Consider the following 13,506-nt stretch of genomic DNA (forward strand, 5'->3'; position numbering starts at 1 on the left):
AGTTCTCAAAGCACTTATTGATGTGAAGTATATTTACCTATAAATCCAATGCTTCTTCCCAGCTTAAAGAGACTGTTGATTGTTCCCATTTCAATATATTCCTGTGCTTCTTCCTAAAAGTAAAACAATAGAATTATTATTTAGTTGCACCAATTATGTAATAAACAATTTAAGACTTAAAAGAAAAATCATGACTCACCTTGTGAAACTCCCACCAACAAAGGGTGTGGCTATTATTCCATCAACGTTAAGAGTAAGATTTGGTTTCTTTGAAGTTGTTATCTTTTCAACTTCTAATGCATACTGTGTTATTGGGAAAATGTTCCATCACAAATTCTTTAATGGTTTTAACCCTCATGTCTGGATTATTAATCTGAAAATAAAAATATACTAGAATTGGTCTAATATAATTATTACACTCCTATTTAAAACTACAGAAATTGAAAAATAAAGACATCTACACACATTACAATAACATATCCAACAGACCTGCAATAATGCATTAACTACATTTTACACGTATATGCAATAATTTGTCAGCCTCTTGCCTGTACAACTAGTGTGTGTTTTGCTTGTTGTAATATTTCAAAATATGTGTTTAAATATTTATGAAGTATAAATATAATTCAAGGGCTGGTTGTTCTGTGGGTGAATCTGTGTTGTGTAATGTAAGGTAAAACACTATAAAGTGTGTATCTTTCATCTTACACCAAATAATGCAGTTTTAGAAATAATTTTAAGTGCAATTAGTGTTAGTTAAATTAACTTAACTTTTTTATAAATCTGCCTACAGAAAGACAAAATTCCAACATCTGTTCACCTACACATCCTTTGTCACCTGCTAAGTTAACATGAACAGCTCGACTGATTTTGTATCAAAATGCTTTAATTATTCAATAGTGTTATCCTTCAGTCAATGCATTTTTACTCAACGTATGACCACTGCATAGATAGCATTCCCAAAATTTGATAACTGAAGATTCAAAAAACATCCATGATTTATTCTCAGGATGTCACCCATCTGCATATTTATTGGACATTAAACATAAATGTTTGGATTTAAAAATTGCATTATACTGAGATATTTATACAGATTATGAGCACAAAATTTTTTTTATTGGTAATTTATGAGCACTGACTTATCTAAGGCATTTGATTGTATCAATCATTACATTCTGTGGGAGACGATTACATATTTTGGGCTAAATTGTTAGCTGTCTGCCTGCTTCCATTAATGTTCTTGCTCTACAGTAAGGGGCTCTGGAAAGGTTCAAAATCTTGAAATACTCAATTTTTACTTTTTTGCATTTTAAAAATCTACAGACTTTCCCCTTTCGATTGATAAATAATTTATTCAGTTTAGAAGACTACAACTCTTTTAAAAATGTTTTTGGAATACAGGGGTTGGAACTTTAAAAGTGGAAACTATTTATTTACTGCTCGTACAAAATAGATATGTGTTTCAAAGTTTTACTGACCTTCAAAGAAGTCACCACCGTTGTGTATAACCCATTGCCAGCGATGTGGAAGTTGTAGGATACTCTTAGCAGTGCCAGTTGTGTTGACAGTTCGAGCGGTGCGGTGTATTGCCGGACGAATTTGTAGCAGTTCTGAAGCGAATGCCGTGAAGTGTTTCCTTCAGTTTAGAAATCGAATTAAACTCACAAGGGCTTAAGTCAGGGCAGTGCAGTAGGTGGTGTAGCACTTAGCAGCCCCATCAGTAAAACAAATCAGTAACAACTTGCACTGTACGTGTGTGAGCATTGTCCTGCAAAATGATGGTTAGGTCCTGCAGAAAGTGTTATCACTTCTGTCTCTGTGCTGTTCATTTTTGGAACACAATTTACGACCAGCTTAGCATAAGTTCAACTCGATTTCTAAACAAAAGGAAACACTTCACAGCATTCGCTTCAGAACTGCTACAAATTTGTCGGACAATAGACCGCAGTGCTTGAATTATCAACACAACTGGCACTGCTAAGAGTATCCCTACGACTTCCACATTGCTGGTAACAAATTATACCCAATGCTTTGAAGCTCAGTAAAACTTTGAAAGACATATCTATTTTGTACAAACAGTAAATAAATAGTTGCCACTACTAATGTTCCAACCCTTGCATATCTTAAAAAAGGACAATCGCATTACCACAGTTCAGGAAAAGAAATAAATATAGCTGTAAGCACCAAGGGTGAATGGCCATTTGAAGTAGAATGTTATGAATTTACCTGTGCACTTACCCCACCTTACCATATTTGGAGTTAAATGTGCTTCACCTGAAGTCTTCGTTGATCATTTGGATGGTCATCTATTATGATGTACAGAATGTTGTAGTCTTCTTGAAAGAAGAGAAAGGTGGAATGAGAGTAGGAATTATCAATCACTGGAAGTGAAATAAGCACATATGGACTGAGGCTCCAAAAAGGATAAAACTGCCCACAACCCTTTTCATGCGAAATGGCATCTAATATGTTCAAAGAATACATACAAAAAACATAAGCATCAGTTCAAAGTGAAATCATTGGCAGGCAGAGGTATTTGTTCATGTTTGTGCACTTGAAATGCTACTCGGTGAGTCTTCTGTCACATGAACACCAGTTTCAGAAAGCAGAGAACCAACAGCAAGCAAAGTAACATCATCAACAAAATAAATACCATGTATGAGTCACCCTTGGTTATGTCATCTTTGAGTTCCTACAGGAACCAACAATGCAAAATTCAGAAATCAGGGACAACACAATCCAATTGAAACACACCATAAACCTAAGTTAATAATAACTCTGTCATTCTAATCATGATCTCCTTCAGTGAATCAGCAAGTACCTTCAGGTCTATCTCTTCTGAATTTCATTCCCTACAGCTTACAAGACTGCGAGGTATGGTAATCTTCACATGTAAATTACTCACACACTGCAGTAGAGCATTAACGGGGTCTAGCCTCGTGTTATGGAACTGAATTATCAATACAGAAAAAACCCATGCACTTGTCCCAAAAATGAAATTTTAACTTAACAGTGGAGTTTACACTGTTGTTAATCTGCCTGACAGATTAAAACTGTGTGCCAAATCTTAATTTGTACTCATAATATTGCCTGTAATGGGCAGTACTCTTACCAGTTGAGCAATTTAAGCATTATCACAGTACTGAAAGATGTACTACCACACTCCTGTTCAGGAGACTCAGCTCATCCAGCAATCCCTTAGTATAGTGCATCTGTTAAAATCTTTTGAAAGCTCTGTGCACTGAGTTGTATAATAAGATCAGCAACAGCTTCTCTGTCAGGTACATCTAACGATGTTAAATTTGTAAATGAAGGAAATTCATTTTTGCTCTAAATGAAATACAGATTTGTACATGACTGTTCAGTCAGTAAGATTATTGTTTATGAAAAGTAAGTGTCAGAGTTTCTGTCTCAGTCTGTCACGTTTTTAATCTGGCAGAAAGTTTTGACCTGTGGTGGTATTTATAGAAAATTATTAAAATAACAAAGTGACAGATAGGCTGCCCCATACTTCAAGAGGTGCACCTCCCAGTACTGTCAACAGAAACACTAAAAAAATAGATCGCAACTGTTCTAGCTTTTGGAACAGTAGAGTCCTTGTTCAGAGAGGAAAGAGATTTGACTGGCAGGCAGTTCACTCAGAACCCAGGCTATGTGGGATCAATTTGTTATGAAAAGTGCATGTCCAAAGAAGGCAAGGGACTAAGGCTGAAGAAAAATGAGTCAGTCCGATTTGGTAGTATATTTGTAAGCACTATGTCAGCTTCATTTCAAAGCTGACAGGAAGAATCTACAGAATGGGAAGTAAATATGAAATAGAAGAGAAAAAGAAAATAAATAGAATAATACTATTAAATAATAATAAATAGAAATATATAGAAAAATGGATTACAAATTTCATTTGAAAAAACAAAATTTATGACTGACATCAAAGATGCACCTTCTGATCTCAAAATTGGTAATAACTACATCTCTCGAGTAAAAGAATTTAAATATTTAGGTGAATGGATTGCAGAAAATTGTAATGAAAAGAAATTTGTCAGATCAAGAGTCCAGAAAATGGAGACGGCGTTTCAGTTAACAAAAAACATTTACAACAAAAAGAGTCTCTCGTGGAACTGCAAAATACGACACTACACAACAGCAATTAGACCCGAAGCTCTCTACGCATCTGAGACACTAAACCTTCAACACAGAACACTAAAAGAGGAATTAGAAGTGAAAGAACGTAAGATAATGAGGAAAATCCTAGGACCAAAAACTAAAGATTGGGTACATTATCCAAAACCCAATGCAGAAATACATAAAAATATCTCCAAAATAACAGACACAATGCGCATGAGAAGAATCCAATTCATGGGGCACTTAGAAAGAATGGACTCAGACAGGTTAACGCACAAAATCCATACATTTTTAAAGAACAAAACTACAAGACCGAACTGGTACAAACAGACGGAAAAAGACCTGAGAGAATTAGGGTCTCCAAATCTACATGATAGAAATGAAATCAGAAAAATCACAAAAACACGGGATTTTGAGGAAGAAAAGAGAAAAACTAACCGACATACATGGTCTATGCAACGAAAGCTAGCCCATTCGTTGTTTATGAAGGAATACTGGGCAAAAAGGAAGGCCAACAAATGTTGATTACGCATGGTCCTAAGTGATCCATCTGCGAAGAAGAAAAAAAAGAAAAATGGAGGTCTTTTTTTTGGGGGGGGGGGGCGGGGGAGGATGGGCGGTTGGTAGTGTTGGCACTACTTTGGAGGGAGGGCAGCAGAAAAAGGGGAGGGAATAGACTTCAATCAATCACCTATATAGGGAAGCAGCAGAGTCAATGAAAGCTAAGGGAGATGAAGTACAGGATGGTGGCAGGAGTGAAGTGGCTATCTAAGGTGACAAATTCCCATCTGGAGAGTTTTGGAATGTTATGCTGGGTAGGAGGATCACGACTGAAGGTAGCATAGATCTTAATAATGTGCTGTCTTTGACTTTTTACTTTCTCCAAAATTTTCTGATGTTTAGGTCCACAGCCATAAAATATTGATTAAAATAAGTCATGGTTCTGCCATGCCTTTATATTATTTACACAGATACTTTATCTATATTACTAAACAGCTAACCTTGTTCATGGCGCACAGTCCAGTTTTGGTTGCCTATTTACTAACTTTCTATTGCATCAAAAATTTGAAATTCAGTATTTCATATAATTATTGACTGAATATAAAAATTTGAAATGCTATCATAATCTCATCAAGAGAGATAACCTTGTTTTAAAGGTTTGACACAGTAAGACAAGTGTTACAGTTAGAAACAGTTAGTCTGTTGTGAGGCAACATAACTTGTGGTGTGCAAATTAGCCAGACTACATTCATTTTGTATTTGAGAATGAGAGCACTTAGTGACATCCAATAAACTTTATATACAATTTCAAATGTGTATGAAACTTTTTCTCAATGATAACCCCACAAAATGATCGAAGGGGAAATGTCTACTGCTTATTGCAGCATGATGCATGATGTTATATATTATTGCATTTTTATATTTTCTCCCAACATCATTATAATATATTATTTATTTACTACTAACTCTATTTGCAATACATGTTACAGACAGTATCCACATATACCACTGACTGTACCTGCAAAATTTTGTAATTGTATGACAGAGTGAGGGATCTTCAAGTTGTAAACATCAAGATGTGAAACGAAGTAGCTTTTGCTTAAAACAGAGCACAAATTACCCAGACTGTACTCATCCATTGTTTGATAATGAGAGCACTCAGAAAATTCCAACAAACTATAAACATAATTTCAGACCTTTTCTGAACGTTTTCTTACATGATTATCATAAAGTACTGTATTTAACACGTTACATTATTTGTAAAGTAATCAGGAGTTTGAAGCTATTTTATACATTGGAGTTTGATTCTTTAAAGAATTGGGGGGGGGGGGGGGGGGGATGTTATTGGCTCATCGTTATTGACTAATTTCAACACAAGTAAATTTGAAGTGTACAAGTGCACATGCTATTAACAGCTGTCGAGGGTGGAATACTGTTTATCTCTGCTTTTATAGTATAGAATAACAACATATTTTCATGAAACTAAGAAGCCACTAAGCATTTATACTCCAATGCAGGCTTTTGTGGCTGGTATTTATATCCTTGATGACATTGATTTTGTATGACATAAGGCTGTGATCTAAGGTATGTTTCTATGTGTAAAGTTTCATCCCTTGCTGCTGGAAACATCCTCAAAGGCCACAAAAATGTCCTTAGTTAATTTTCGGTTTAAACATGGTATCAATACTGTCTCTTCCTACAACTCTACTGATGCAGTCTGTGACATTTTTATGTACGAGACAAAAACTTTTCAGTGAGCTGTTTCCTTTTCGCCAAAAGCTACAGGTCTTCTACATCGTATTGTCCTGTTTATCTCCTTGTTAGAGTACCTATTTTTCTAAAAGTTATTCTGAAGTGATTGAGATCTTCCTCCAAACACTGGCTCACAGATTCTTTTAGCCCAGTCCACCAGTGTCTTAATTATTTTTCTTTTCTGCTTGGGATGGTGATTGGATATCTGTGAAGGTATCTTCAAGTATGAGAGTGTCCCCCCCCCCCCCCCCCCAGGCTTTGTGCTCCAAAGTTCCATCAGTTTTTCTAAGTACCTGCACATAGAAAATTGAAATTTTACATCCTTTCTCTTTTTCTGTTCTGAACTTTATATTAACATAATTCAGAAAATTTCCAAATTTTGAGTGTTTATTTTAACCATAAGGCAAAATAGGAAACAGCATGGTTGCACTGTGTAGTATACCAAAAGAAAATATTATTGCTAATATCAGGGTATTGCTTAGGAACAAACCACCTAACAGTAATTTAATGAAATGTGAGAAGATAGCTCTTAGAGATTTTAATTTAAATAAAGACATTCTTATCTTCCAGGGGTAACAACAATGCTACATGGTGAGGAGGAATAAAAGCTACCATGGAAGATACAGAGGGATCAAGACAGATTCTAAAAGTGTTACTACCAAGGGTGTATTTACAAATCTTTGTTAGTACTATTGGTTGCCAAACCTATGTGATTGTCAAATGCTTGGCCACTCTCCTACAGTCATTCATAGAAAAAACTGACACTTATGTTAAAGATACTTTTAAGTTTATCAAAAAATTAAAATCCACCATGTTGAATAAAAAGAGAGATTCTCACATTGATACCAGAATAGAGTCCAAATCTGAAAGCAGGGTCATCAGTGAAGTATAAGACTTAGCTTTGAAGCCATGTTTATTGAGGACACCAAGATACATATAGAACAGAAATAAATCTGGATAAAGAGTGCTGCTATTTGTACAGACATTAAATATTCCTGAATATGTAAACATTACAAACACAAAAAAAATTCAAGAAACTTCTAGAAATGATGATAAATGCTAAATAACAGATATATACTGGTGATCAGATTTGAATTGTTGACCCACAGCATGCCAGCCAGCGACACCAACCACTACTCAACATTGCCTACAGCACAGCTCGTGGCATTGCCAGTTGTCCTAGAGAAACACTGTGATCTACTGTTTCAGAAGTTCTCATTCGAGACAACTACAGCATCCTGTATTTAAATCTCGTCAGTGGTCCTCTATATGGCAGTGCTGGGGGTCCTTACATTCAGATCATGTTGTCACACATTCTGTACTATGATGAACATCGAGTAGCCCCTCCCATCAAAGCTTCACCATCATTGAGTGGGCCACCAGTTTCTCTGAATGAGAAACTCCATCATTCATCAGCACCTCGAGTCTGTAGTATGGCTTCATGCAGAGTTCATGGACAGAATGTCGGTGCTTTTGTATTCTTGATGAACAATTGTAATCCTCAACTTTGAAAGTGATGTCCAACAAGCAATGAAGGATACAATACAGCCCACAGTAACATTTTAATAGCTTTTCTGATAGTCCCACATTCCGCATAAATGTAAAAATCTATACCAACTTTTCCAGGCCACGTCTCACTGGCCGGTGCTTGCTGTTATAGTGCTCTCAGTCCTTCTCCTCAGTGTCCAAGGACCGTATGTGAGTCAGCTGCTTACTACTTTGGCCTTGGTGAGGTGTTGATTCATTAGTATCATCTGGTTGAAATGGAAACAGAGTATCCATTGATGTTTGGCATTGCAACCATGGAGCAAAAAGAACGGTATGAAGCCTGTTGTCTCTTGCCTTGCTGCATTATATGTGAACATCATGACTGGCAGTATTATATCCCAATCTTTCTTTTTGAGATCAATGTACATTGAGATAATATCTGCCAATGTCTTATTAAAGTGTACTGTGAGACATTCATCTGTGGGTGGTAGCCAACTGCCATCTTGCAGGTGATACTGCAGATTGAAAGTACCTCTGATAATAATTTCACCTGCAGAACTTTTCTACAATTAGAGGACATCACACAATGCGTTCCATGCTTCAAAATGGTATCTTCTGCAAGAAACCATGGAATTTCCAGAACTTTGGCAGTTGGCACAGGTTTGAAGACAGCATAGCGGGTGAGGTAGTCGGTGCAGACTATTATCCATAGATTCCAGGGTTGCCACAAGTTCTGGAAATCAGGGAATTTCAAACATGTCAGGGAAATAGGAAAATGTCGGGGAAAAACACACACACACACACACACACACACACACACACACACACACACACACACACACTTGGCGGTGGCAGCACTGACTGCAGCTGCCGACGAGAGGCAGGGAGGTGTGAAGAGTTGTTTGTTTGTATCTGATTCTCACACTGTTGACGCAGCAGTCGGAGACGGAGGTCATGTGTGCGTGAGTAGTGTCTGAGTGATTGTGTGAATGTGTGTACTCTCATTTTCTGACAAAGACTATGGCCAAAAATTTATTTGTGAGAGTGTGGTTGTCTTTTCCATGTGCCTGTCTGCGGCTCAGCAATCATCTTTAGGATGAGTTGCTGTCTATCCTCATTAGTGTTGATTAAAGATCCTCATTAGTGTTGATTCAAGAGTATTCGTGCAAGTTGTCTGTTGCATGGATTGATCCTCACAGAATAGATTAGATTCAGTTTTTGTTCCATAGACCCAAAAAATGATCATTTTTGTGGGTGTGGAACATGTCATAAAGAACAACATAAAAAACATAAAACATTTAAATATAGTTATTATTACCCTGATCATTTGTTCGGGAGATTGTGAGAATAGGTGAATACATTACTGTAAACTGGAGCTACTAATATTTACAGAATTAGTACACGTAATGAAACATTGTTACGCACTTTTAATAAATTTATCATACACAAAATATTTAATCTTGACTGTTGTGACCAAGTGCTGCCAAAACTGAAATCTAACAGACATTTTTACTTAAGCTGATCTAACAGTCCCTGTTAAGATATTCATCTATAAAGTAGAAGGAGTTTCCTATCAAAAAATCTTCCAAACTTTGTATAGACTGTGCTTTATTTGAAACCGAGTTTTTAATGGCGGCTGGCAGTTTATTGAAAACGTGTATTCCTGAACATTGGACCCCTTTTTGGACCAAGGCAAGTGATTTTAGGTTTTCATGTAGATTGTTCTTATTCCTCGTTTCAATACTATGTATTGAACTATTGGTTGGGAATGTAGATAAAGAATATTACTTGTAACAAATCGATTTAAGGAATAAATATACTGAGAAGCAGTGGTTAGAATACAAAGTTCCTTGAACAGGTTTCTACATGATGTTCTTGAATTTACGCCACAAATGATTCTTGTTACACGCTTCTGCACACTAAAAACGTTTGCTCAGTTTGATTAGTTACCCCAGAACATGATCCTGTATGACATAATAGAATGGAAGTAAGCAAATAATGCAAGTATACTTCAGCAGTGCTGTGGTATGCCCTTCCCAAATGAATTTATTGTCGAGTTGTAATTGTGGGTCTTTTCAAAGTTTAATGGTAGTGAATTAGCTTTAAACCATTTATTAATGGCGGTGAAAATTTGATTAGCAGCTATTTCTAAATATGTACTTGACTTGCTGCTTATTTCAATGTCTGTATCATCTACAAACAAAACAAACTTAGCATCTGGCAATGTGACAGACGAGAGGTCATTGATGTACACAAGAAAAAGCAAAAGAGTCAAGGTGGAACTTTGAGGAACACCACACAAAATTAATTCCCAGAGAGATGAAAAGTGAATGCTTACACAACATCCTTGGTAAATGATAATTAATTGAAACCCTCAGCTGCCAACAGGTGTTGTTGATATAGCTTGATGCAAATGTGTGCCCTGACCGGGACTCGAACCCGGAATCTTCTGCTTACATGGCAGACGCTCTATCCAACTGAGCCACCGAGGACACAGATGAATAGTGCGACTCCAGGGACTTCTCCCTTGCACGCATCCTTGGTTTCCTGTTAGTTAGATAAGACGTAAACCATTTCGCAGCATTGCTAGTGACACCGTAATATTCTAATTTACTTCAGAGAATGCTGTGGTTCGCACAGTCAAAGGCTTTTGACAGGTCGCAGAAAATGCTAGTAGTCTCTAATTTATTATCTAATGAATTGAGTACATTTTCAGTGTAAGCGTAAACAGCTTCCGCTATATCAGAACCCTTAAGAAACCAAAACTGTGACTTGGGAAATATATTATTTGCAGACATTGAACACAACTTTCCAAATTGTTTTGAAAATGCTGGCAAAAGTGAAATTGGTCAATAGTTTGATGGTATTTCTTTATCCCCCTTCTTCTGGAGAGGCTTAACGTCAGCACATTTTAGCCAGTCTGGAAATGTTCCACTGATAAGAGATTGATTACACAAATAACTTAAGATAGACAACATGCATGAGCACTCTGATTAACTTCATTGATATGTTATCGTACCCACTGGAATACTTAGGTTTCAAGGATTTTATGATAGATGCTACTTGTTTGGAAGACGTGAGTGTTGTTTCCATTTTACTGAAGTTCTATTTAAAGACTGGTCTCAGATACTCCATTGCACTGTTCACTGAACCTGATAACCCCAAGCTGTCAGTAACAGAAATAAAGTACTTGTTCAAGAGGTTTGAAACACTGCATGTACTTATTACCAATGTCTCACTTAATTTTAGAGCTATCTGTCCCTCTTCCCTTTTGGCTCCACCTCTCTCTGTCTTCTCTCAATCCCGTACAGTTTTTTCTATTTTGTTGCTTGATGTGATTATTATCTTTTTCTCATAATGAAGCTTCTTCGATTTCTGGGTTACTTGCTTCAATATTTTGCAGTATTCTTTGTAATGTGTTACAATGCTAACGTCAGAGCTGTTCCTGGATTGTAGACACAGTCTCCTTATTGTCCCACATAATATCCATATTCCTGTATATATTATTTATTTACACGTCAATTTCTGTAGAAACAAATTGAGGAGCAAATCTCCAAGGTCATGGAACAGGTCAGTACATGAAATTACAACATAAAAGTAATAACAGATAAAAATAAAATATTTATAAACCCAAAACAAGTCAAGCCATAAGTGTAAGTAAATGCAATCAAAAATACAACAAGAATCAGCATAATTTTTCAAGAAACTCCTCGACAGAATAGGAGTAGTGACCCACGAGGAAACTCTTCAGTTTAGATTTGCGAGCGCGTGTATTACTGCTAAGGTTTTTGAATTCTTGTGGAAGCTTATTGAAAATGGATGCAGCAGTATACTGCACACCTTTCTGCACAAGAGTTAAGGAAGTCCGATCCAAATGCAGGTTTGATTTCTGCTGTGTATTAACTACAGTAAAGTGTGTGTGTGTGTGTGTGTGTGTGTGTGTGTGTGTGTGTGTGAATGTCAAAATAACCAAACTCATGAACAGGGGTCGACAAGAGGTTTGTAAACTTACACCAGTTATTGCCCGAACCACCCGTTTCTGAGCCAAAAATATCCTTTTAGAATGGGAAGAGTTACCCCAAAATTTAATACCATATGACATAAGCGAATGAAAATAAGCAAAGTAGACTAATTTTCATGTTGAACGGTCAGTTACTTCAGATACCGCTCAAATAGTAAAAATGGCAGCATTAAGTCTTTGAACAAGATCCTGAATGTGGGCTTTCCACAACAGTTTACTATCTATCTGAACACCTAGATATTTGAACTGTTCAGTTTCACTGATCATATGCCCATTCTCTGAAATTAAAACGTCAGGTTAGTTTATTTTCTACAAGCAATGAACTTAGGTCATGAACTGCTCTATTTGAAACCGAGCCAATGTTGCACACAACATCTTTTACTACCAAGCTAGTGTCATCAGCAAACAGAAATAGAGTTACCTGTAATACTAGAGGGCATATCATTTATATAAATAAGGAACAGGGGTGTCCCCAACACTGATCCCTGTGGCATCCCCCCCCCCCCTCCCCACTTGACTGTACCCCACTCAGACCCCACACCACAGCCATTCTCAACATTGTGAATAGTGACCTTTTGCTGTCTGTTGCTAAAGTAAGATGTGAACCAATTGTGAGCTGCTCCCCGTATTCTGTTATGGTCCAACTTCCGGAGCAATATTTTTTGACCAACACAATCAAACGCCTTAGTCAAATCAAAAAATATGCCTAGCATTCGAAACCTTTTGTTTAATCCATCCAGTTTCTCACAGAGAAAAGAGAATATAGCATTTTCAGTTGTTAAACGACTTCTAAAGGTGAACTGTACATTTGATAGCAAATTATGTGATCTAAAATATGATTTATCCTTTCATACACGACCTTTCCAATAACTTTAGCAAACACTGATGGCATAGAAATAGGTCTAAAATTGTCTACATTATCCCTTTCTCCCTTTTTATAAAGCGGCTTTACTGCTGAGTACTTTAATCGTTCAAGAATCTGACCATTCCTAAAGGAAAAATTACAAATATGGCTAAATACAGGACTAACATCTGCAGCACATTACTTTAATATTCTGTGAGACACTCCATTATATCCATGAGAGTCCTTAGTCTTTGGTGATTTAATTATTGACGCAGTCTCCCCCTTGTCTGTATCACAGAGGAGTATTTCAGACATCAGTCTCAGAAAGGCATTTGCCAAGAGAGTTATATGATTCCCCATGGAAATTAAATTTGTATTTAATTCACCAGCAATACTCAGAAAATTATTGCTAAATACTGTACATATATCTGATTTATCAGTAACAAGTGTTTTTACTACGAACGGACTTTACAGCGTCGACCTTGTGCTGCTGACCGGGCACTTCCTTCACAGCTGACCATATGGTTTTAATTTTATCATATGAATTAGCTATTCTATTTGCGTACCACATACTCTTTGCCTTTCTAATAACATTTTTAAGCACCTTACAGTGCTGCTTGAAATGGGCTACTGTAGCTTGAGTGTGACTACTTCTGACATTTTGATATAATTCCCACTTTGTTCTACATGATATCCTTATCCCACTAGTCAGACACCCAGGCTGCCTTTTACTGCTAGTACCCTGTTTAGAACACTCTAATGGAAAGCAACTCTTAAG

General features: G+C 36.7%; 1 protein-coding gene and 1 non-coding gene across 2 annotated transcripts in view; one reads left to right on the top strand and one right to left on the bottom strand.

Moving 5' to 3' along the window:
* The window catches only part of LOC126470068 (endoribonuclease Dcr-1-like), a 287,625-nt gene that overhangs the window by 113,073 nt on the left and 161,046 nt on the right, over positions 1 to 13,506 (top strand). The window lies entirely within an intron of this gene.
* Positions 10,282 to 10,356, bottom strand: Trnat-ugu (transfer RNA threonine (anticodon UGU)). Its single transcript has one exon. It is a non-coding gene; the product is annotated as a tRNA-Thr (tRNA).

The sequence above is a fragment of the Schistocerca serialis genome, chromosome 3, assembly GCF_023864345.2.
Source record: "Schistocerca serialis cubense isolate TAMUIC-IGC-003099 chromosome 3, iqSchSeri2.2, whole genome shotgun sequence".
Lineage (NCBI taxonomy): Eukaryota > Metazoa > Arthropoda > Insecta > Orthoptera > Acrididae > Schistocerca > Schistocerca serialis.